General features: G+C 44.1%; 1 long non-coding RNA gene across 4 annotated transcripts; it reads left to right on the top strand.

Moving 5' to 3' along the window:
• Positions 1-3,749: 3,749 nt before the first annotated feature.
• On the top strand, positions 3,750-22,992 carry Gm34705. Of its 4 annotated transcripts, none has more exons than XR_378885.3 (5): positions 3,750-3,795; positions 8,711-9,026; positions 10,859-11,080; positions 11,500-11,559; positions 22,544-22,992. It is a non-coding gene; the product is annotated as a predicted gene, 34705 (long non-coding RNA). The 4 variants fall into 4 exon arrangements; XR_378887.3 differs by lacking the exon at positions 22,544-22,992 and adding an exon at positions 19,338-19,999; XR_378884.3 differs by lacking the exon at positions 10,859-11,080.
• Positions 22,993-23,279: the final 287 nt, after the last annotated feature.

Here is a 23,279-nt window from a genome sequence, read left to right as displayed (position 1 = left end):
AAGAGAAAGAAATAAAGATGCACACAGGAAAGGAAGGAGTCTAACTGTCCCTCTGGTGTGAGATTACAAAGACTCCCCCTGAAAACTCCCACAACGATAACCACACTTAGCACAGTAGCAAGACATAAAATTAAAATATATAAAAAAAAATCTAATAGCCTTCCTCTATACCAATAACTGACATTCTGAAAAAGAAATCAGGTAAATAGACCCATTCAGAGTTACCTCCAAAGAAAAGAAATAAAAAAATACCTTGTAACAAATCTGACTAAGGAAGTGAAAGGGCCTCTCTAATAAACCTTAAATTGCTGAAGGGAAAAAGAGAACATACTAGAAGACAGGGGCCACTGTCATCCTCGTGAATTGGAAGAATAAATATGAAAATAGTTATCTAACCAAAGACCAACTCAGTACAATTCTTCACAGAAAGAGAAACGCAAAAACAAAATCCTAAAATTCATGTTGGAGCAAAGATCCTAGAAAGCAAAAGCACCCTGGGGTGCTGAGGCCAGGTTGGAACCAACAAGGGGTGAGGAGGAGGGCGGAGCAACAGGGGGAGGGGCCAAGAAGAGGAAAACCACACGCGTTGCTTCTCATTTGTAGTTCTTGGATTTTATAAAGGGACATAAATCAAGGGTCTATACTTGACATGAAAGAAGAATTAAAAGTTTCTATGGAAACAAGACTACAGGAAGGGGAGGGGGAGGAAGGAGGGCGAAGACTTAAGAGGGCGAAGACTGAAGAGAAGGATAAGCTTAAAGTATGCTAAATATTTGCAGGAATGTGGACCTCGTGAAACAGAACTATGCATAGTGAATATGTGCCAATTACAATGTTCTTTAAAATGGGAAAACATGGGAGAAACATAATTTTATTCCCAAGAAGCACGTAAGCTAATAATGATGCCCAGTAAATGTATAAAAGGTAAGTCTGGGCTCGGGAGGTGGTTTTACTTTTCCTGGGGAGATGTGAACGGATTCAGTGACAGACAAAAGAAAGGATGCTTTCTTAGTTTAGTTTCGTGAACCAAAGAATTTATGTGGCTTACTCACAGGACCGGGGCTGATAAGAATAATTGCGTCCCGCCCCAGCGTGGGGGCGTGACCTCCTGAAAGATGGGTAGAGGAATTCACACCTTTGTGTAATCTTTCATGTTATATGCTATAATAGGCCTTCAAGACCAGTGGTTCTCAGCCTTCCTAATGCTGCAACCCTTTAATACAGATTCTCCCGTTGTGATGAACCACAACCATAAAATTATTCTGTTGCACTTCATTTTGCTACCGTTATGAATCAGAATGTAAATATCTGATATGCAGGATATGTGATAAACAACCCCTGAGAAAGGGTCATTTGACCCACAAAGGGGTTGTGACCCCCAGGTTGAGAAGCACTGCTGCAGATCATGCGCAGCTGGGAGGAGAGAGTAGCATCTAGAGAGAGTAATGGCTAGACACTCTCTCAGGTAAGGGTCCTTTAGTCACAGCCTCCTTTCACTAGGAAGTATTATCAGCCCCGTTATCTTTCTTGAAGACCTGACTACAACTGTATGCACTGCTTATCATGACTTAGGGCCAAGGTTATTCTGTGAATCAGTGGAGCAATCGCTCTTGCTGGATGGAGATGGGGTTGTGATACATGCAGAAGGAACAACCATTCCCCAACACGATAGATAAGAAGCCACCTTGGGATGTGTGTATCACCTAGGGTGGAGAATGAGGAAGGGGAAGATGGCTGCCTGAGAATTGAGCACTGAGCAGATTAAGTTATGACTGAAGAAGGCAGAACTTGGCAAAGACAAAGAATTCTAGAGCCTCCTCTTCCTCCTTCTTACCCTTCTTCTCCGCCTCCCTCCTCTTCTTTTTCCTCTTCCTCCTCCTTCTCTTCCTCCCCCTCCTCCTTGCCCTTCTTTTCTTTTTCCCCATCCTTCTTTTTCCCTTTGTTCCCCCTCAACTTTGTCATTCATCTCTTCCTCCTGCTCTCCCCCCTCCTCCCCTCCCCTCCTCTTCTTCTTCATTTTTATTTTTCAAGGCAGGGTTTCTCTGTGTAGTCCTGGCTGTCCTGGAACTCACTCTTGTAGACCAGGCTGACCTCGAACTAAGAGATCTGCCCACCTCTGCCTCCTGAGTGCTGGGATTAACGGTGTGTATCACCACTTCTGGGTGAAATCTTGTCTTCTTGAGGTGTCAGGGCCCTTGTTCTCATGAACAGCTGTAGCCAACTTCAAGGGTGTGACTCATGCTCCAGGGGATGGTTCTACACTGTATATATGGGCAGTACCTACTGGACTCTGCGGGTTATTAGAAAAAAGAAGACATGAAATTAGAAGGAGGATTGAATTATCTGTAAAAAAGTTTTGGGGAATGGAGATGGATATGACGAAAATATGTTTTGTACATGTATGGCATTTTTAAACATAAGCAAAATTAAAAAAATTACAAACAGGTTAGTTTCTAGTTTCCATGTTAGACAATTCTTTTTGTTTGTTTGTTTGGGTTTTTTGTTTTGTTTTTTGTTTGTTTGTTTGTTTGTTTGTTTCAAGACAGGGTTTCTCTGTATGGCCCTGGCTGTCCTGGAACTCACTCTGTAGACCAGGCTGGCCTCCAATTTAGAAATCCACCTGCCTCTGCCTCCCGGGTGCTGGGATTAAAGGCGTGCGCCGCCACGCCCAGCCCAGACAATTCTTTTATCCCTGTTAGAATTGGCTTTCTGTTCATCCAGAAACTCTGAAGAAATATTGTTAATGTTTTATCACTTCGATGCATTTCAAAAGTTTCAAAAACATCTCACCTAAGAATTGCAAGAGAAACAACCTCTAAGAACATTTTTAGTTCTAAATATTCTTCCTCTCCAAGTGAAGGAATTGAAGATATGAAGCTGAATCAGAATGAAGAGAGCTTCAATCTGCTTGGTCAGAGTAGAAAGTGGGACAGACCCTTTCCAAACCGCCCCCCCCCCCAAAGTTGGTTTATATTTAGACAATGGAGCTGTTTGCACCTGTTGGTGCTACAGATGTGTTCTGGGTGCATCGTGTTACCTGGGGGCCCCGTTCCTCTCTCGAATTCCGCTGACGTTGACTCACTAGCATGTGCTTTACAGAGTCAGAAGGATGGGAACTAAGACAGGGTTCTATAAGCCTGTGTCTATGCTCAGACCTTGAGTTACAGACACAAAGGTCCCAGAAGTTGGTAGACCATTTCCCTCACTACTGAGGGCTCTTGAGCTCTTGGGTAAAGTTGGTGGAGGACCCACTCTTCAGAAAGCTATATACCAGCTTTAAGGTAGAGCAGTTGTCTAGTGCACCTGAAGCCCTGGTTCTGAGCCCTAGTAAAGATAAGCCAGTAAACACAGAGATAAAATTGATTTGACTGATGACTTTGGTTTTGGCCCATAGCCTCACACTCTGGGCCATTGCTTTGTAAATATAGATACAGTTTCTTTAGTTTAGTTTGTATTGTTCACTATTTTTGTTATTATAAACCCGACACAAGGTCATTGATGGCATTAGGGGAGGTAGAGAAAAATATAAACAAGAAGAATTGTCACCTGTCAGTAATAGCTACAAACATAATTCATGCAAAGGTGTGTTTTCATAGTGTTAATTTGTGCCTCTCATTTAACTGTATTACTACTGTAATTTTTCTGACAAGCATTTTTTTTCTCTCTCTCTCTCTCTCCTTGAATCAGAGTCTCACTATGTAACTCTGGCTGTCCTGAAACTCCCTCTGAAGACCAGGCTGACCTTGAACTCACAGAAATCAGCCTGCCTCAGCCACTGGAATGCTGGGATTAAAGGTGTGTGCCACCACACCAACCCTGATAAGTGTTCTTTGGTGCTTATAAAGTGTTCTTGCTTGTGAAGAGACCACACTTTAAATCCTTTATTCCTATGCCATTTTAGTCTATTTAATGCTGTGTGGCGTTGGGTGTGGAATGCTGTTTTGTGTAAGCCAGCCAAGTGTCGATCACTGGGCTATAGACCTAAACCTTAATGCCGTTCTTCTTATTTTAAGTTTAGTTTTCTTCTTTAAGTTTTTCCATTGTAAGTACTCATCATCTGACAAGTGACTTCATATCTGACAAATATTTTCATATGTAAATTTTTATCCCCATTCCTGTTGATTTTCTATGGCCTGCTTTCCAGACTGGAGATATTCTTCTGACCTGCTTTATATTGCCAAATTATTTTTAGAAATATTAGTAGTAATGTTTGTATTTGGTCTCCCGGGGGAAAATAAGTTAAATGATCCTAATAAGGTCTTGGTTTGTGGACTTTGGGGAAGTTGCACTCATTTTGCAAAAAGAGTGGATGTTTTACAAATGAATTCTGTGCTCTGTACTTGACCAAAAATAGCCATACACCTCATCCCTGGCCTCAGCCTGGGCTCTTGGAGCACACAGCCAACTTGGGCTATGAATGGAGACTTTACCACCCATATTATTGATTTGAATGGCAGTAAGTGGTGGCTGGTCAGGGAGAAGGTGGCAAAGGTGGGAACTAAACTGGGGACTACCACTTTGCCAGGTTTGCAAACCATTAGGCAAAACCCAGTATATATTAATACTCTCTGCTCATTCATTATCCTTATGACTGGTGTGATCATAAATTATATTAAAGCGTGTAATTCAATACACACAGAACACAATGCATAAAGAAACTGCAACCAGAATTTCCTGGCAAATGGCACGCATGTTTGTGAGAATAGCCCATTAAGCTGCTTTTAGGCTTGTGGCTATTGTGTAAGGTCGGGGTGTGGGGTAAGGGGTTCTCTTGCATGCCTCTGAATTCAAATGACTTGGATGTGGGCAAGCACTTCCTGCTATGTTTAAGCGACTGTACTTGGGCTGATCCAAGTCTTTCAGGATCTCAAGCTTAGCAACATGCAACAGGATTTAGAGAAGTGAAGACTCACTTGAGGGATGAGGAGGGAAGAAACAAAGATTTACACGTAGCGATTCCTAAGTCTCCTCCATGTCCCAGAAGGCTTAGCTTTCTATTATCCCTTTCCTCTGCAGCACACGACTCAGAGGTGCGTCGACTTCCTGGTTGTCTTCATGATCAGGTGACAGCCCCTAGAGAATTTTGTCTTAAAGGCTACATTTTTTTCCTTCTTGGATCCTACACTAAAGATTTCTCTACACTGTACAAAGGCTATTCTGGAGCCAGAGATGAAATTGTTGAAACTAGGATTTCAGGGTGTTGAGAAGTACCCATACCTATTGCTTGCCCACACACATTCACATACACACACACAATACACATACACTCACATACACACAAACACACCTTGTTGGAGTAGGTGTGCCACTGTGGGCGTGGGCTTAAGACCCTCATTCTAGCTGCCTGGAAGTCAGTCTTCCACTAGTAGCCTTCAGATGAAGATGTGGAACTCTCAGCTCTGCCTACACCATGCCTGCCTGGATGCTGCCATGTTCCCACCTTGATGATAATGGACTGAACCTCTGAACCTGTAAGCCAGCCCCAATTAAATGTTGTCCTTTATAAGACTTGCCTTGGTCACGGTGTCTGCCCACAGTAGTAAAACCCTAACTAATACACACTCAGATAGACACACAAACACACACACACACATTCACATATACACTCACAGACACATTTACATGCATACATACATACATACATATATACATGGACACACATATATAGATACACACATTCACATGTACACACACTCATATACATGCATTAACACACATTCACAGAAACACACATACACACAAACACATTCACATACACACAGAGTCACTGGTGCAGAGGAGAAGCCATCACCTATTGAGTTTATTTTTTTCCTATTTATTACTCTATGATAAAACTGAGGACAATGGAACATTTATTATAGAAGCTACTCAAGTGTCTTATAGAATTACACTTCACTGAAGAACATCCTGATAGCAATGAGCGTGAGTCTTTCTTGGTGAGCAGCCAGGGCTATAAACTATATAAACCCAAACTTTGCCAACTTCTCTTCCATCTAAAGCTTGGAGATTGCTACAACAATATATTACGCTTTAATAAAGATACTTGGTACCGTTCCCATTCCCTTCTGTTAACTCCTTGGTCAGTTTTAAATGCATGGCTTTTGGGTCCTGTTATTTCCTATAGGCTCCATTGCTCTTAATAGTACAGCCATAACTTTTCAAACCTGGTTTCAACTTTTGTTCTTTTTTCTTCCTTCCTCCCTCTCTCTGTCCCCCTCCTTTCTTTCCTCCTTCCTTCTCTCTCTTTCTTTCCTCTTCCTCTTCCTTTTTCTCTTCCTCTTCCTCCTTTTCCTCCTTCTTCTTTATAGACCTTTGATTTACAAAACAGACATTTCTCTCTCCTAAGATCAGTAAATAAATAATTTTCTCTCACACTCTCCCTTGTAAAGTCCCCCCGGAGACCTTAGGGTTTCTAGACATGTTGATGAGGAGAGACCTACCATAAAATAGATGAGGAAGTTTTTCATTTAACATTCTGCTAAAATTCTACTTAAAAAAAGATGAAGCCCCAACAAATCCTGATACCCTGAACACAATGAAGTGTAGGATAACAGCTCAGCCATAGGACCTTGGAATGGTGACTCCGACATGATTATCCATGGACTTTGGGAAAGCTTTGTTAGCCGCTATGTTATCCTTTTCTCATGCTGGCCCTAGAAGAGCTATCCTAAGGATTTCCTGGAGTTATTTATACCCAGGCTCACACTTCACAAAACCCAACTACAACAGCGTCCCCATTTCTTGATTATCCTAAATACAGTAAGTTCTAGAAGTGAGCCTTCCATGTGACAAGGTGAACAAGAAGCTGATAGCCATCGGTGTGGGCTCGGGCTTCTGCTGTATGTGTACTTTGTGAAGTCCTTGCCATCTATAGGGCTACTGCTCAAAGTAGGCTCTACTTAGCAGTTGTCTACTTAGCGGGCCTGGTAAGTAGGCCTCAGGCCTAAGACCCTTCTAGGATATTGTACTTGTGTGGTATCATATTCCATTGCTTTCCTCGAGGAAAGGTTAACCCCATAGTTCAAAGGCTTTCAGGTTTCACTCCTTCCTAGGCTGAATCTCACTGAAAACCCATAGTAGGACCAGTCTCGTCATTTCATTTGTGGGACGTTCTGGATTCTAACGCAGGCAAGTTTGGGATTCCCAGACAAAGGCTTACAGAGATGCAAATTCTTTAGAGGTTCCTCAAACATGAAGGCACTGTTAACACCTCAGAGTTAAGACTTTAGGAAACAAAGACCTGCCTATCCTTCTGCTGTGAAGTGTGGAAATGCAAGAGAACCAAATTTATATACCAACATACCTGCAGCTACCACAATTGTAGTGAATATCCTAAGGCCTTGATACTAACCAAATACTCCCTCTCAGTTGAGGTAGATGAATGGAAACATCCAAGATGTAGTTTATTTGAAAAGGAAAGTGAAGATTTCTTAAGACTGGAAGGAAGCAGCCTTCTAAAGGAGGCTTACTCCAAGAAACAAAAGGAAAAATAATAATTTTTTTTTACTACAATTGGACTTGGTGTATATATACAGAGGAATGGCATAGATGACATGTTAGGTTAGCATTGTCAGAGATGAGATAAAAATGAATGGCAAGGGACTGGAGAGATATCTAAGCAGTTAAGGACTCTGGATTCTCTTTCCAATAACCCAAGTTTGAGTTTCAGCACCCGTGTGGCTCCCTACAAATCTAAAAATACAGTTCCAGGAGATCTGATACCCTCTTCTGACTTCCATGTGTAATGCATGAATGCAGTGGATAGGCATACTCGCAGGAAAACCACCAATACACAGAAAATAAAAAGTACATCTTTAAATCAAAAGAATGGTTGAGGACTGGAGAGATGGCTCAGTGGTTAAAAGCACTGACTGCTCTTCCAGAGGTCCTGAGTTCAAATCCCAGCAATCACATGGTGGCTCACAACCACCCATAATGAGATCTGATGCCCTCTTCTGGTGTGTCTGAAGACAGCTATAGTATACTCATATACATAAAATCAATAAATAAATCTTAAAAGAATGGTTGACAAAAGATCTTCTACCTTGGCACATGTTAATAGTTTCAGCACTTGAGCAGCTGAGGTAGGAGGACTGGGAGTGTAGGACCAGCTTGGGCTACATTATGACCTTGTCTCAAAAGAAGCTAACAAACAGAACCTTAAACGACATGGGTGGGGAGGCAGGGGGAATAGATGGTCAAAACTGCAATCAAAGAATCAAAGGTACCGTGGAAGTGAAATTATGGAGAAATGACAGTGTAGATGGTGGCATCACTGATCTGGAGGGCAGTTCTCAGGAAGTAAAGAATGTGGTATGAGAACTGAAAGGGAGACTAATGACTGAGAAAACTGACAAACACTGACGGGTAAAGAGAATAGGAGGTCACACTTTAGATGTGCCACATTGCTAAGGTACAGAAATAGCCGGTGATAACTTTAGAAAATTAAGTATTTTGAGAAAATTAAGTATTTCTAAGCTGCAGAGAGGAGAGAATGGATTGATGGGCTCCTGTTCCTGAGGTAAATCACTTCAAACAGACGTTCTCAGCCTGTGGGTTTTGACCCTAAGAGCCACAACCACTTTCAAAGGCATGTGCCTATTGAGTATTAAAATTATGATTTATGGTAGCAAAATTCCAGTTGTGAAGCAGCTAAGAAAATAATGTTATGGTTAGGAAATCAACCTAACATGAGGAACTGTATTAACAGGTTGCTGCATTAAGAAGGCTGAGAACCACTGACTTAAAAAGACCTAAATCTAGACACACACGGACATCTGAGGGTTACAAACAAATATAGACACCAAGCAGCGCTGTGAAGTAACCCCCACACTCCTAAGACACCCATGGAAGAGCAAAGGTCAGACTGACTTCCGGTCTGCAATGGAGAGAGTACCACATACCAGAATTTATACACAGCCCAGGAGACTTTCTTGGTTACACAAGCTGGCTTCCTGATACTCCCCAGTTTTCTGAGGACGTCTCCTCCGTGTTATGAAATACAACCGTGAGACTGAAAAAATAAAGTGAGTATGTCTTCCTCACTGGTGATTTCCCTGCTCGGTGGGGTTCCAAGGTTGCATGTCTAAACCTATCATATGCCTCCTCATTTCTCTCTCTACTGAGCACTTTGCATTTAACAACCCTCTAATCTGCCAGGGGGAAGGTTATTTGCTGCAGAGAAAAGAGCCTACCCCCTCCCCATGGCTTCTTTAACCTCATGGCTCCCACTCCTGGGGTGGTCCTCCTGCTTACCTCCTTAGGGAAATGTCTCTGCTGTGGGCTCAGTGCCTGCTCAGGTGGGAGATCTTCACTCACCAAGGCTTTCGCCTTGATTTCACACCAAGTGCCCGGTCTGTAGTTTATAAAGGCTATTATTGGAAAGCTGGCGGTGGCTAGAGTTTAAAAGGACCCTGACTTTTTATATGTCACCCTCTACTTACAGGGAAAGAAACTGAGGCCAAGAAAGCTGCTATCATTTGTCTGCAGCCACAGATTTAGAGGATCCACATTCCTCAATTCATGGTTTTATATTTCAGGATTCCTGTTTCTCTACTCATGGTCAACCAGAAGAAGGTCAAACATACACACACACACACTCACACTCACACACACATTTATAATATGTTTAATATATTTATATATAACAAATATATATGTATAAACATGTAGAAAGAGCACAATTACATGACTTTTATTAGTAGCCTATCACCATATTTTTAAAATTATTGTTGTTAACTTGTTACTGGGCCTAATCTGTAAGTTAAACTTTATTATGGGTATACATACATAGGATAAACACAGTAAGGCTTGTTTTATCTAGAGCTCTTTAGAGTTGGGAGTTCTAGGGTCTCTAGTAACAATCATTCTCTTGTAAGCAAGCCGACTTGGCTGGGGACAATTGTCATTTCCCAACTGACACTGGGATTCAAATGGAATGAGCCCTTCCGTCCATTTGTAGCCCCGTTGTGTTTCTGTGTAACGGAAACACGACAGAGTGAATCGGGAACTCATCAAGGTGGAAAAGAGAGACATATCATTCTGTCTGACCTCAAACAAAAATAACCAAGCCAAAGACGCATCGGTGGCGTTGGCCTTAGTATCTGCTTCTCCACCTGCAGCAAACAAGCCTGCGCACTTCCGGAGGCCAACCAAGACCAAGTTCTCAGCACAAAGGAGATTTATTAGCCCCACAAGGAGAAGGGGCAGGGACTAAGAGACAAAGACAGGATTCGGAGAGAGAAGTGAAGAGAAAGGAAAGGGGTTATTTGCCCTAGAGGGACAACCGACTGCCTCTGGATAGAGAAGAGACAGACTTAGCCCACAGGCAAGTGATAGTTTATAAAAGGAAACCCCTGTGTTAGGATGGGTTGGAGTATTTTGGTTGGAGATGTTAATCATGGCATCCGAAGGGGGCTTTTGATTGCTGGACTTCCATAGCTAAACCTTGGTGGTCAGCCTCAGGAGGGGGAAGTGTCCAAAGAAGGGAATGGGCCACATAGATTAGCTTTAGGAATGTTTAGAAACAGTTTAGCAAGGCAGAAGGACCGGAGGAAGAGGGACAGCCAAAGAGCAAGGCCTGCCAGAGCTGTGTTCACACTGTTCTGGACTACTAGAGCGCTTTAAGCATCACCTTTACTTGGAGTAAAGGTGATTTCTTCAAATGTGGGCATTTCCTACCTGCTATCAGAAAAACAGTATTTCCAGAGAAACCATGAAGTAACAGTGGCCACAGGAGTGACCCTGGCTGACTCCATGCTAACCCGTGTTGGACAGAGGCTGATATAAGCACTCACTGCTCAGTTCTCCATACTGGGTTTCCGTTGGCATGCGTTTTGCTTTCTTCCTATCTCTGCAGCCGTATGTTTCCAGAAAGAAGGGAAGAAAGGAACAATACGGCTGTGTGCCCACCATCTTGGCCACTTCAGGAAGAGATAAGATGCAGTCTAATTTGCATACATACTCAGGAGCCCGAAGGATAACCAGCCACGTTGTACTGGGTGGAGGGTAACTCCTCTCCCTTCTAAAATGTCTCCTCCTGTGGTCACTCTCTCCTCTCCTAGAAAAGTGGGAAGAGATGGTAAGAGTTTACTTGATGCTAAGCTCGAGTCCCCAAGATGGTGGCTTCCTGCTGGGATTAGCCTTGTGTGGTGTGACATTCTCTTGATTGGAACTTGGCCCCATGAACACCCAGCTGGCTGGTATGGCCAAGGGACAAACCCAGAGCCCTGGCACCGGCTGCCCTCTTCTGCCTTTGCTGTCACCAGTCTAGTGAGAAATCTGCTTTACTCAAACTGACTATGTCACGTATCTTTATCTATTTAAATCCTAAAAGATGAGTTTTGGTTTGGTTTGGTTTGGTTTGGTTTGGTTTGGTTTGGTTTTGGTTTTGTGTGTTCATGTGTGTTTATTTTTATTTATTTATTTTATTTTTTTGAGACGGGGGTCTCTCTTTGTAGCCATGGCTGGCTAGAAAATTTCTCCATCTTCTTCCCTTAGCTGCCAGGTTGGGATCTCAGATGTCCGCCACACACCACCTTACAGCCTCACCCTCAACAGGTAAGAAAACAGAGAACATAAGCAAGTTATGTAAGGCCACACACAGCAATCAGCAAATGGCTGAGTTCTGAATCAAAATCAAATCTATGTGACTCCAAAGCCACCACATCAGCTGTGGCTCAAAGCAACCAGATGAAAAAGGCTGATAGCCCCGCCTCCAGGACTCTTCATGTTGCCTCTATGGGGTTGCTGCTGAATTGAATCTGAGAGCCTTTCAGGCCTCCAGCAGAATAAATGCTGGGTTTTGCAAACACGGGCCTTAATTGGATTTGACTGCCAGGACAACCATCTCATTCACAGGTGGGCTGCGCTTTGGGGAAGATTGAGTTACAGGGCTGCTGGCTTCGGCAGGAAGAGGGGTCAGCAGCCTCTGGGGGCGGCTAAAGCAAACCCTGGGAAGGAAGTGTGGGCAGGTGGAGGAGAAACCCTAGGGCCAAAGACAGGGGAAAGACGCAGATGGTAGGAGGGTGAGGTTCTGAGGTCTGTGCTGGGCAAAAGGGAAAGGCCACACAATAGATGGACCGATGCCAAATAGAACAGATCTTGGGAGGAAGGCAGGCTTGGAAGCAGTCCTCCTCCCCCGGACAATTAGCAAATATCTCCAGCACCTTGACAGTATAAAAAAAACAAAACAGCTTGCCCTAAATACCCAGTGGGGTGGGGGTATTCTGCAGTAAACCGAGCAGGGACTCCTTTGATTCCAAACTGCTTTTGGGACAGTTGTCCAGGGTGCAGGATAGCCTTAAGGTCAGAGCGGTGCTGGTGTCTTCTGGCTTTGTGGCAAGTGAGGGCTAAGAATATCACAGAGGCTGTGTGGGTTGTGGCAGGGAGGAAAGACGCTTGGATGACTGAGCCCCAGTTTGTCATCTCAGAGCTGGCCTTTGTCACATGGTGTGATACCTGAGTTACCACTACATGGTGACAGAGGTGGTATGACAGCCAGTCAGAAGATGACTTGTGGGAGCTCCTCCCACCATGTGAGTCCCAGACCAGACTTGGGTAACATTGAGGCGTCTGGGGTGAACGCGTGTCCCACTGACTTTCCCACCCTGAGCACATGAGACAGCTTCAGCACACACAGTGTTTCTTCCAGTATCCATTCCATGCTGAAAGCATCGCACCAAAGCGAACATTAACTTTCATCACAATTTATTCTAGCTTGAATCTGAATTGAGGAGACCATCCGGAATTTCTGTGAATAAGAGGCCCTGTTACAAAGACAAGAAATACAATTTTCAAGGCTCCTAAATCTACTGGAAAGTGACAGGATTAGGCTTATAGGGGCCTGAGGGGAAATTCTTTTATTTTTTTAAGGGGTCAGGGAAGGGTATTGAGACAGAATCTCAGATTCTTGAAATGTAGTGTAGGCTGGCCTTGAACCTTCGGTCCTCCTGTCTTAGTCGCCTAAGTGCTGGGGTTACAGGTGTGTACCATTATGCCTGACCATTGGAAGGCAGTTTATGGGGGTCCCTCCTACCATGTGGGTTCCAGACTTCCAGTCTTGGCAACAGGCACTTTACTTACTGAGTCATCTGGAGGTAAGGATTCTTAATGGAATGTATTCCTCCTGCCTATCAAGTCCCAGCTAGCTGAAGAGGGATGGAGTCACCTTTCTTGTAGAAAAGGCCACCCGGTCTTAGTCCTAAGATCTGGATACAGGCTGTGACTAACTTTACAAGAGAGTTAAATACTCACTATGTAGACCAGGCTAGCGTCTCACTCAGAGCCTCAAGGATCACCAGGTCTTACTGTCCCTGCCCCCATCCTTAAGGCCTTTACAAACAACTCTTTGCTCGCACTGGTCCTTCTGATGAAGGGATGGACAAAAGTTTGGATAAGATCACAAGGAAACCATTGTATTATAGAAGCAGAGGTGACCCTACAAAGAGGCTGAGCCGTGCAGCAGTAAGATATTTGCCCTTCGTGGCTCTGACAGAAGAAGCGATCTCAAGAAAGGCTCGTCATTAGAAAGATTTTGGAACCAAGCACCTAGGAGACTCCACACACTGTAACCTCACCTGGAGGGCCGCTGTTCCGGAGACCACACTGCAGGCCTGACAAGGCCAGCAGGGAGGAAGTGGACACTTAAGTTAATTAACCAGGCACTGACCACGATGACCCGAGAGCCTGTGTTTCCTGTGTGGGTGATTCTGCCATACAGACACATGGAGAGGACCAGTGTGTAGGTAGATAAGGGAAGCACCCTGATCTTCACACGTGACCATAGCAAACTGGGCCAGAAGTTATGCATATCTTACTCCCATCAGGACTCCTCAGAAACAGTGGTCCTTTCACAGCTGGAGAGGCTGGAAAACCCAAGGATGTGGGACTGGTGGATCATCTACTGAGGGCTACCATGGAGGAAACAACACAATCCTACAGAAAAATAAAGAGATGTGGTCAGGGCTTTTGTGCTTTTTTAAAGGAAGCAATTCTATTGGGGAGACTTTTAGCTCCTCATTACTGGGAGCTAGAACTTGCCCGCTAATGCCCACTTCCTAATGCTATAGCTTGAGACTTTGAGTTTCAGCATCTATTTGTAGTGAATGAACTCATTTAGACCATAGCATGGAACATGAACGACCTGGTGGGACGGGGTTGTTGTTGGTTGACCTTTGTATGTAGAGATAATTTGGTCCTCTTCAGAAAGGGGGTGTTTCCTTGTTCCTGGCCACATTAGGTCTGGACAGATGTCTATTTTATGTCCCTAGTCATCACATCGACATTACTTGGCTTAATCCTTGACAATGGATCACCTCTAAGTTGCTACCATACATACAGTTTGCAGACGGCGTGGAGATACTTTTTGACCACCAGGAATCATCTGAGCCTCACCAGAGACCCTGGCTCTAGTAATCTCCTGGGCCTAGATCAAGGTCACTGTGTCTGTGACCTCATGTGAATGCACGCAGTGGGGACTGGACAAGTGGTGGTTTCTAAGTATCCAGCCGGAAGAAACCACTAGAAATGAACGAGTAGCTTCTGACAAATGCTGAGCCTCTGCAGCCTTCACCATCTCGGTAAAGCAACCCCTGCTGCAGCTTGTCTTCCCTTGACAGCCTTTTCCTGTCTCCCTGGATTCGGTTTCTGTGTCACATTCCTATGAAGGGCCCGGACCACACTTGCCAACCCTGAGCCTCCTGTGTGTTTCCCTGACAGCAGCTTTACCATCTGCAGCCAACACTTCTGTGTTTTGAAGAAACTGAAGTCAAAGACTCTTGTCTTGCTTTCTTGGAGTTTCCCACAGGCACTCAGAATCCTCACATGTCTCCATCCTTGGGCCATGTTCGGACACATGTACAAAACATACACAAAAATTTGCTGGCGGATAGGCATAGGTTATATGTGAGTCTTGTGGCACTTAGGCAAAGAACTTAAATGTAAATGCCTGCAGATGTTGGTGCTCTCAGAAGGTATAAGAACCAGTCCTCACAAATGCCAAGGGTGACTGTACTCCCCTGCACCCCAAATTTAAAAAAACGCATTATAAGATCAATATCAGAGACCATTTTGAAGGGGGAAATAGATTGCCTGCTGTGTTTTCCTCACCAATTTCTGTCCTCTCCTGTCAGCCTTGCTATAGGTAACTTCTGGCTCTAACTCAGTAAAAATGTTGAGGCAATCACCTGCAAGGACACCCAGCAGGGCACTAACCACAGCCAAGCTGGCACATTTATTCTAAATGACGTTTTCTTCCCTGTCACCACAAACTAGGCATCAATAGGGATCAGAGGTCAGGACGGAGTATATTTTTAAAATCCTAGATGCAAGGCAAGCAGGCAAGAGCTAAGGGAGGCCGTGGGAGCTGAAGTTCAGACCACAGGAAGTGGAATATCATATCAATTTAAAAACTCCCCATCTACCAGACAATACCCTGTCTTTATGGATTCCAAGTGATAGGACCCCACTTCAACAGAGAGAGGTGTGGTAATCAGCTTTCTGTTACTCTAACAAAACACCTGAGGCAATCAACCTATAAAGAGAAAAGGTTTTGAAGATTTCAGTCCATGGTCAGTTGCCTTCATTGCTTTGGGGCAATCGATCAGAGGGTTTTGAGTTAAGAGACTGATTATAGTGATCAGGAAGAAAAAAAAATGTTGCCTTCTGCCCAGCTGAGAGTAATTGAATTAAGAAGACTTAAATGAAGATGGTGGTGAAATTGTCATTGTGTAAGTGATATATCAGAGAGAGAGAGAGAGAAAGAGAGAGAGAGAGAGAGATCTTGCAAGGAAGAGGTTAAGTTGGTTTTAGAAATTTTGCCCTTGCAGTGCTGGTGTGATTAACAAATGGAATTTTCTATCAGGCAGGTGAACATTCAGGCCAAAGCATACAAATTTAAGAGATAAGCATATGACAAAAGTAAACTGATCCAATGAAAGACATTCCTTTAAAATATTGTTAAATGGATGAGAGATTAAGGATGTTTAAAAATCAGTTAACAACCTGTGAATATCTGCAGACCCTTTGGATCAATGCAGGCAACTGTAGTGTTGAAAAAGAAAAAGAAAAAGAAATAGAAAAGGAAAAGGAAAAGGAAAAGGAAAAGGAAAAGAAAAAGAAAAAGAAAAAGAAAAAGAAAAAGAAAAAGAAAAAGAAAAAGAAAAAGAAAAAGAAAAAGAAAAAGAAAAAGAAAAAGTAGAGAGATAGATAGCAGATACCAGACCAAATGTTTCTCTTCTTCCTTGGTCTACCCCTGCAGACATCACTAATCAATCAGCACAATCTTCTCCATAGTGTTTGGACATCCTACCCCTGCAGACATCACTAATCAATCAGCACAATCTTCTCCATAGTGTTTGGACATCCCAACACTATGCTTCAGCTTCATCATGACAGGAAAAAAAAAAAAGCCTGTTTTGTTTATGTTGAGACAGGGTCTCTCTATATAGCCCTGGCTGTACAGGAATTCACTATATAGGCCAGACTGGCCTTAGTCACACAGAGATCTTTCTGCTTCTGCCTCCCAAGTGCTAGGATTATACATGTGCACCACCATACTAGCCTGGAAAGTAGTCTTTGCTATTCTTGCCTGATGGAAAAGTTAAGAGAGGAAGGAAGAATTTTCTAAAAGAGAGATTGGGTGGGAGTCACCTTCATCACTACAAAGGCATTAGAGAGCATGGAGAACAAAGCCGACAGAGAATACGAGGGGGCCGTGAAGGGGTTGAATATGGCCCACACAGGCTCATATATTTGGTTTCTTACCAGGGAATGGAACTGTTTGAATGGATTAGAAAGATTGGGAGGTATGGCCTTGTTGGAGTAGGTTTTTCACTGGGGTTCATCTTTGAGTTTTCTTTTTTTTTTTTCTTCAAGACAGGGTTTCTCTGTATAGCCCTGGCTGTCCTGGAACTCACTTTGTAGACCAGGCTGGCCTAGAACTCAGAAATCTGCCTGCCTCTGCCTCCCAAGTCCTGGGATTAAAGGCATGCACCACCACCACCAGGCTGGGCTTTGAGTTTTCAAAAGCCCATGCAGGCCCAGACTCTCTCGGCCTGCAGGTCAGGATGTAGCTCTCAGCTACTGCACCAGGCTTTCTGCCATGATGATAATGGACTAGGAAACTGTAAGCCTGTCTTAGTTAGGTTAGGGCTTATTTGGCTTATACTTCTACATCATAGCCAATCATTGAAAGGATTCAGGGCAGGAAATCACACAGAGCCAGAACTTGGCGGCAGGAGCTGATGCAGAGGTCATGGAGAGGTGCTGCTTAAGGGCTTGCTCCTCATAGAGTGCTCATCCTGCTTCCTTATAGAACCCAGGACCTCTAGCCCAAGAATGGCATCACCCATAATGGGGTGGGCCTCCCCCATCAATCACTAATTGTAAAAAAGTGTGCTACAGGCTTACCTATAGACAGACTTTTAATGGAGGCATTTTCTCAGCTGAGGTTCCCTCCTCCCAGATGCCAGCACCAAGACCCCAATGCTTCCTCTTATAGGAGTTGCCTTGGTCATGGTGCCCCTTCACATCAATAGAACAGTGACTGAGACAGGTTAAAAACCACGAGATCTTGTGGACATAGAGAAGTTTTTGGAGAGCTGCAGGAAGCAATCAAAGATGCGAGCCTGTAATCTCAGCATTGCGGAGGTTGGACTCAATAGGATCAGGAGTTCAAGGCCAGTCTGGGCTATATATTGAGGCTGTCTCAAAAGGAAAAGAGAAATCAAATAACAACATGAACACAGGCTTGCAAGTAAATGCTAACATTTTGCTGCCTGAAGCATGCTCTGTGCTAGCTTGGAGCCTCAGAACGTGGCTGCTGAGTTTCTAATAACACACAGTGATGCTATATCTGGAGTCTCGAGAATTAATTTTTTTTTTAAGTTTCAAGAAAGCAGTTCATATTACATTCTCTATGTGGATAAAATTTCCCTTACCTCACTGTAGGATCAAGTACCTGATTTCTAACATACACAGGAATGACAATATACAGTGTGATTTTTTTCTTTTGTGTTTGTGTGTGTGTGTGTGTGTGTGTGTGTGTAGGGGTGTGTGTGTGTGTGTGTGTGTGTGTGTGTGTGTGTGTAGGGGTGTGTGTGTGTGTGTGTGTGTGTGTGTGTGTGTAGGGGTGTGTTAAACCAAGCATGTGCATGTGAATGTCAGAGGTAAACATCAGATATCTTCCCTGTATCACTTCTCCATGTTATTTTTTTTACCAGCCAGAAATATTACAATGTTTTTAATATGTACTTAATGATATCTTTTTTAATTAGATATTTTCTTTATTTACATTTCAAATGTTATCCCATTTTCTGGTTTCCCCTCTGAAAAACCCCTATCCCACTCCCTCTCACCTGCTCACCAACCCACTCACTCCCACTTCCCTATCCTGGCATTCCCCCACACTGGGACATCTCAGGAACTAGAGCTTCTCCTCCCATTGATGTCAGACAAGGCCATCCTCTGCTACATATGTGGCTGGAGCCATGGGTCCCTCCATGTGTACTCTTTGGTTGGGGGTTTAATCCCTGGGAGCTGTGGGAGTTCTGGTTGGTTCATATTGTCATTCCTCCTTTGGGGCTGCAAGCTCCTTTAGCTCCTTCCGTACTTTCTCTAGCTCCCCCATTGGGGATCCTGTGCTCAGTCCATTTTATTTTCAGAGACAGTGCCCCTCCTTGAACTGGAAGCTCACCATTTCAGATGGACTGACTAGTCAGGAGGCTCATGGAACCAACCTGCCTTCCATTTCCTCAGGAACTGGATTATAGTCACACCGGACAATGTCTGGCTTTTATGTGGGTTCTGGAAACTGAACTGACTCCCCACTTTATCCACCGAGCCATCTTTCTAGGCCCTGTGGCATGGATTGTATTTACATATTCAAATATATCTGGTGAATGCTAGAAAAACAAACCCTACCCTTTCGGGGCTGCACAGTTTTGAAAAAACATTTGTCAACATCGAACAAAATATTCTGCTTCCCATGTGTATGACAACTGACTTAAGACACAAAAGATACATACAGTAAGGGATAGCAGTGAGATGGCTGGACACATATCACTAATATTAAGAGTGCAGTCCCAGGAGTCAGCCCAATTCAGACTTTGACCTTGGGCCTGTACAGTCCTTTGTTTTCTTATCAGGAATATGAGAACCCTGGCCTCAGGAACTCTAGCTGAGAGAAAGTCTATGACTCATCTATAGCCAAGCCACCTTTACCTCCATATTTATTTGGCTGAATCAATCATTTATGTGGATCTGCAGGCCAGTCTGCACAGTCAAGATCTCTCTGCCTTAGTCAAGCTGAAATAATCCCTCTCATCTCTGCCTTCTAGTGACACCATCTGAAGTCTCAAGTTTCCAAGGTCAAAGTTGATGACATCTGTATTTTCAATGTCCAAGACTTCCTAGGAAGTGACCATCAATATTCATTACATCCTGGCAGCTGTCAAGATGCCTTAGTATTCTAAAAACTGTGAGCTCTTCTGAGCTGGGTGCCCTGAAGGAATTCGATATACCTGCAGGTTTGGTTACTGTGTCCATTGGACCGCAGCCAAAGGCCACAGCGCTCCCTTCCTGCATCTTAAGTGGGTTCTGACGGGAAATTCTGATAAATGCCTAAAGAAGTGATTGAACTCTGCAGCCCCAACTGTTAGAGTCAATGGGGAACATTGAAAAATGGAACAGTCATTAACGCCCCTATGTGCTTAAGCAGAGGAAGGTGTTTGCACTTGGGCTGTGCACGGAACAGCTGTGGAAAGACAGAAAACACGTCAAGAGGACCTGTCTGGATGCCACCCGTATCCAATCGTCCTTCGGAGCTGACTCAGCTCTGGATAGCAGAGTGATCAGCTCTGGACTCTGCTCTGGGTAGCTGAAAGATGAGCTCCGGACTCCCTGCTTTTGGTCCTCTGCTCTCTCAGCTACTTTCCAGTTTAGCTCCCTCTGTCTCTTTCTCCTTCAGTCTTTCAAGGCTTATCTATTCTTTGAACTAAAAATAAATAAATAAACAAACAAAGACGCCTTTCTAAAATAAATTAATTTTTTTTTTCTGGGAAGACCTCCGTATCTTCCTAAAGCCCTAGCCCCGCCATGGGAGCAGTCATATAGGTCAGGAAACAGACGAGCCCACTTTTCCCCACACAGTATGCCCTGCCTGGTCCCTCAGGCCTTCACATCTCCACCATGCACCCCACGGCTGCAGCGTTACACTTCTCCACATTCTCACCGGCGCTGTCTTTCCCAAGCCTTTGTCTTCCCTGGGCCACCTCCTTCCATCTCTGTTCCTAGCAGCTTCCTTTGACCTTGTTTTTCCATTTCGTTATCCCCACCTTGCTGCTGATCTTCCCATCTCCCCCTTCTGCTCTTCCCATGACAGTTGCAGCCATCTAAAGGGCAGCTAGACCCTGCCTGTGTCCTTTGCCACTTGTCCTTCCTTGACTTTGCAAATGAAGTTTTTCATTTCCAGCCCTAGGAACTCCCTGACTTGAGCAGGGACTCCTGTCACCTCCTATGCTGACCCTTCTCTACAGATAGTCTCCAGTGGCCTGTTGTTTATCTTTTAAGACCTCACCCCCGTTGCACTTCCTGGGGGGGCAACATCTGTAACTCTGAAGCCCGCCCTTCTCCCAGAGCTAGATAGGGTCTAATTCTTGCCCAGCACTTACTAACACATTCCTTATGGAAATCAGTGCCAGCAGCTGGGACTGGAATCAGCTGAAGCCCGACCCACTCAGAGGTCTGGCACCCTAAATAGGGACACCTGACAGGTGGGGTGGAAGAGACATCTTAGTGTTTATTTTCTCTACATCTCTTTATCATCAGAGTACCCTAAATATCTGACTTCTTATATGGCAGCTCATCGACTCAGAGGCTCAAGGAGAGGGGGGGGAGAGAGGGGGAGAGAGAGAGAGAGAGAGAGAGAGAGAGAGAGAGAGAGAGAGAGAGAGAGAGAAACATATTTCCTGTTCTGTGCTCACACCCCAACCATGCAGTGTTGATTCTGTAGCACTCCATCAGACCTGGTTGCCATGGAGACTGACCCAGGTAGAGAGAGAGAGAGGGACTCTATCCCTTAATGGAGAGGGTCACAATACCAGGCTCCAGAAATACCACAAGAATGTTAGAAAACAGCATCTGCCACATCCTTGGTCTCAAAGCTTTGTCCTACCATGAGTTACCAGCATGCCAAATGAACATTCAAACCCAGAGATTTCTGCAGCTCTCTGATAGACGCCCCCAGAGGCTGGAAAAGACCACCTGGACTCGCTGTGAGATACAGGAGTATCTACTGAACCACGAAGACATGAGATTTTCCAGAGTCTCTCAAAGATAATGTTGGCCCACTGGCTGCTGAGAAGGGAAGGGAAATTTTTGCGCACCATGTTGAAGCTGCCACAAACAGCTCTATGGCCTTGGCCACTTGTGAATTGCTTGTTTCACGTGTGAACCCAAGATACTCTTGTGTCTGCACTAATTTGTGAATTGTGAAGCAAGCAAGACTCCACCATGTCCAAAGAGTTACCCTAGAGCTGTTGCAAACTGTGTGGTTGTTAACTGGTTCTGGGTTTTGTTTGTTTTATTGTGAAATTGTTTTGTTTTCACTCTGTAGATCAGACTGGCCTCTGACTCACTGAGATCTACCTGCCTGTGCCTCCCAACTGCTCAAGTTAGAGACCGGTGACCACGCCCCGTTCTTTTTTGTTTGTTTGTTTGTTTGGTTTGGTTTTTGTTTTTTTTTTTTGTTTTTTTTTTTTCGAGACAGGGTTTCTCTGTGTAGCCTTGGCTGTCCTGGAACTCACTCTGTAGACCAGGCTGGCCTCAAACTTGGAAATCCGCCTGCCTCTGCCTCCCAAGTGTTGGGATTAAAGGCTAGGCCTTTAAGGCTGCTAGGCCCCTGGCTCCCAAGCCCCATTCTTTACATAGAATTTGCATCTGTCATTATTGCAGTCTTCAGCCTCCACTTTAGGTGGAAGTGGAGAAAACCAGGATGCAGAGGAAGGAAAAGTAGGAGAGAGAAGGTGGGCAGGCAGAGAATTGATCACTGAACCCTGTAGTGGCTCTGCCTCTCCAGAGTGGGAACCTCAGCTGGCCTCCTGAGCAAGACAAGGCAAATTTAATAAGCCTGTCAGCATGTCTCCCCCCTCACCACACACACACACCCCAGAACAGATGGTTGCTCTCTTCCAAGCTACACTGTTTAACATAACTCCCCAAGTTTACCAGGCCTTAGATACCCATTCCAGGCAAGGAACTCCAGGGAGGACACAATTAAATCACAATTTTTATGTTATTGATTTGGCCTAAGTTGATATGGCCCCATCTGGTTGAAATAAAAAATGCATTTTTCCTGTTGTATAGCTGCCTAATAATAACAAAAATTTCTGAATTTTTAAAAAAAATATCCATTTTGCATCCAAACACTGATGATTCAGTTCCCTGGGAGTTTTAGGGGCAAACAAGTGAATTCCCTTTTGAATACTAAAGCTAAACTAAATTCAGTTTAAAATTAATTTTAGGCAAATTAATATTCATTTTTCAGGAGCGAATTTCCATTTTAAATTGCATCATGGTGAACTCTCCCGATTTCAGTCTCTGCACTAAGCTCATGCCAACATCCAGAGGAAGAGGCACGACATGGAGGCACAGCATCGTGATGCAAGGCACGACACAGAGGCACAGCAGCGTGATGCAAGGACAGCTCTGCTGCTAACCGAGCTTCCAGCTTTCCCCGGGCTCTGCACGCTGGCGGGGAGTCCAGGAGACTTCTGCTGATTCATGGATGATTCGGTTCAGACTGCTTTCCAGTAGACTGCTGGAGATGAAACCGCCAATAAAACACCAGCCACCCCAGTTTATGAGAGCTCTTTTTTTATTATAATGTAATACATATGTTGGGGACAGCTCAGACATAGCATGTGCTTACAATGTGTGAGACCCTGGCTTTGATTTCAGCACTGAAAATAAACATATTAAAAACATCAACTCCAACACACACATACAGTGTCTCTATGTTGAAGACTATTTGGAGGTTTAAAAAGAACACACACATACTCCTAATATAACTGCTGCTTGCGTTTGTATGAGTATAGTCTGTTAGTACTTGTACTAATTTTCTTCTTGGGGATACATAAAAAGTGCAGTTATAACGTCAGTTTGAAAATACAAATGGTGCCTTCACCCTAGGACAAATAGCTAAAGGCTAGAAGACTTAGAGCTTCCTCAGAGCACTGCAAAAGCAGAGGCGGGTGGTGGAGTGATGCAGACAGAGGAATTGT

This window comes from Mus musculus, chromosome 8, assembly GCF_000001635.26.
Source record: "Mus musculus strain C57BL/6J chromosome 8, GRCm38.p6 C57BL/6J".
Lineage (NCBI taxonomy): Eukaryota > Metazoa > Chordata > Mammalia > Rodentia > Muridae > Mus > Mus musculus.
Note: the sequence above shows the minus strand (reverse complement) of the source record. Positions and strands in the feature narration are given on the sequence as shown.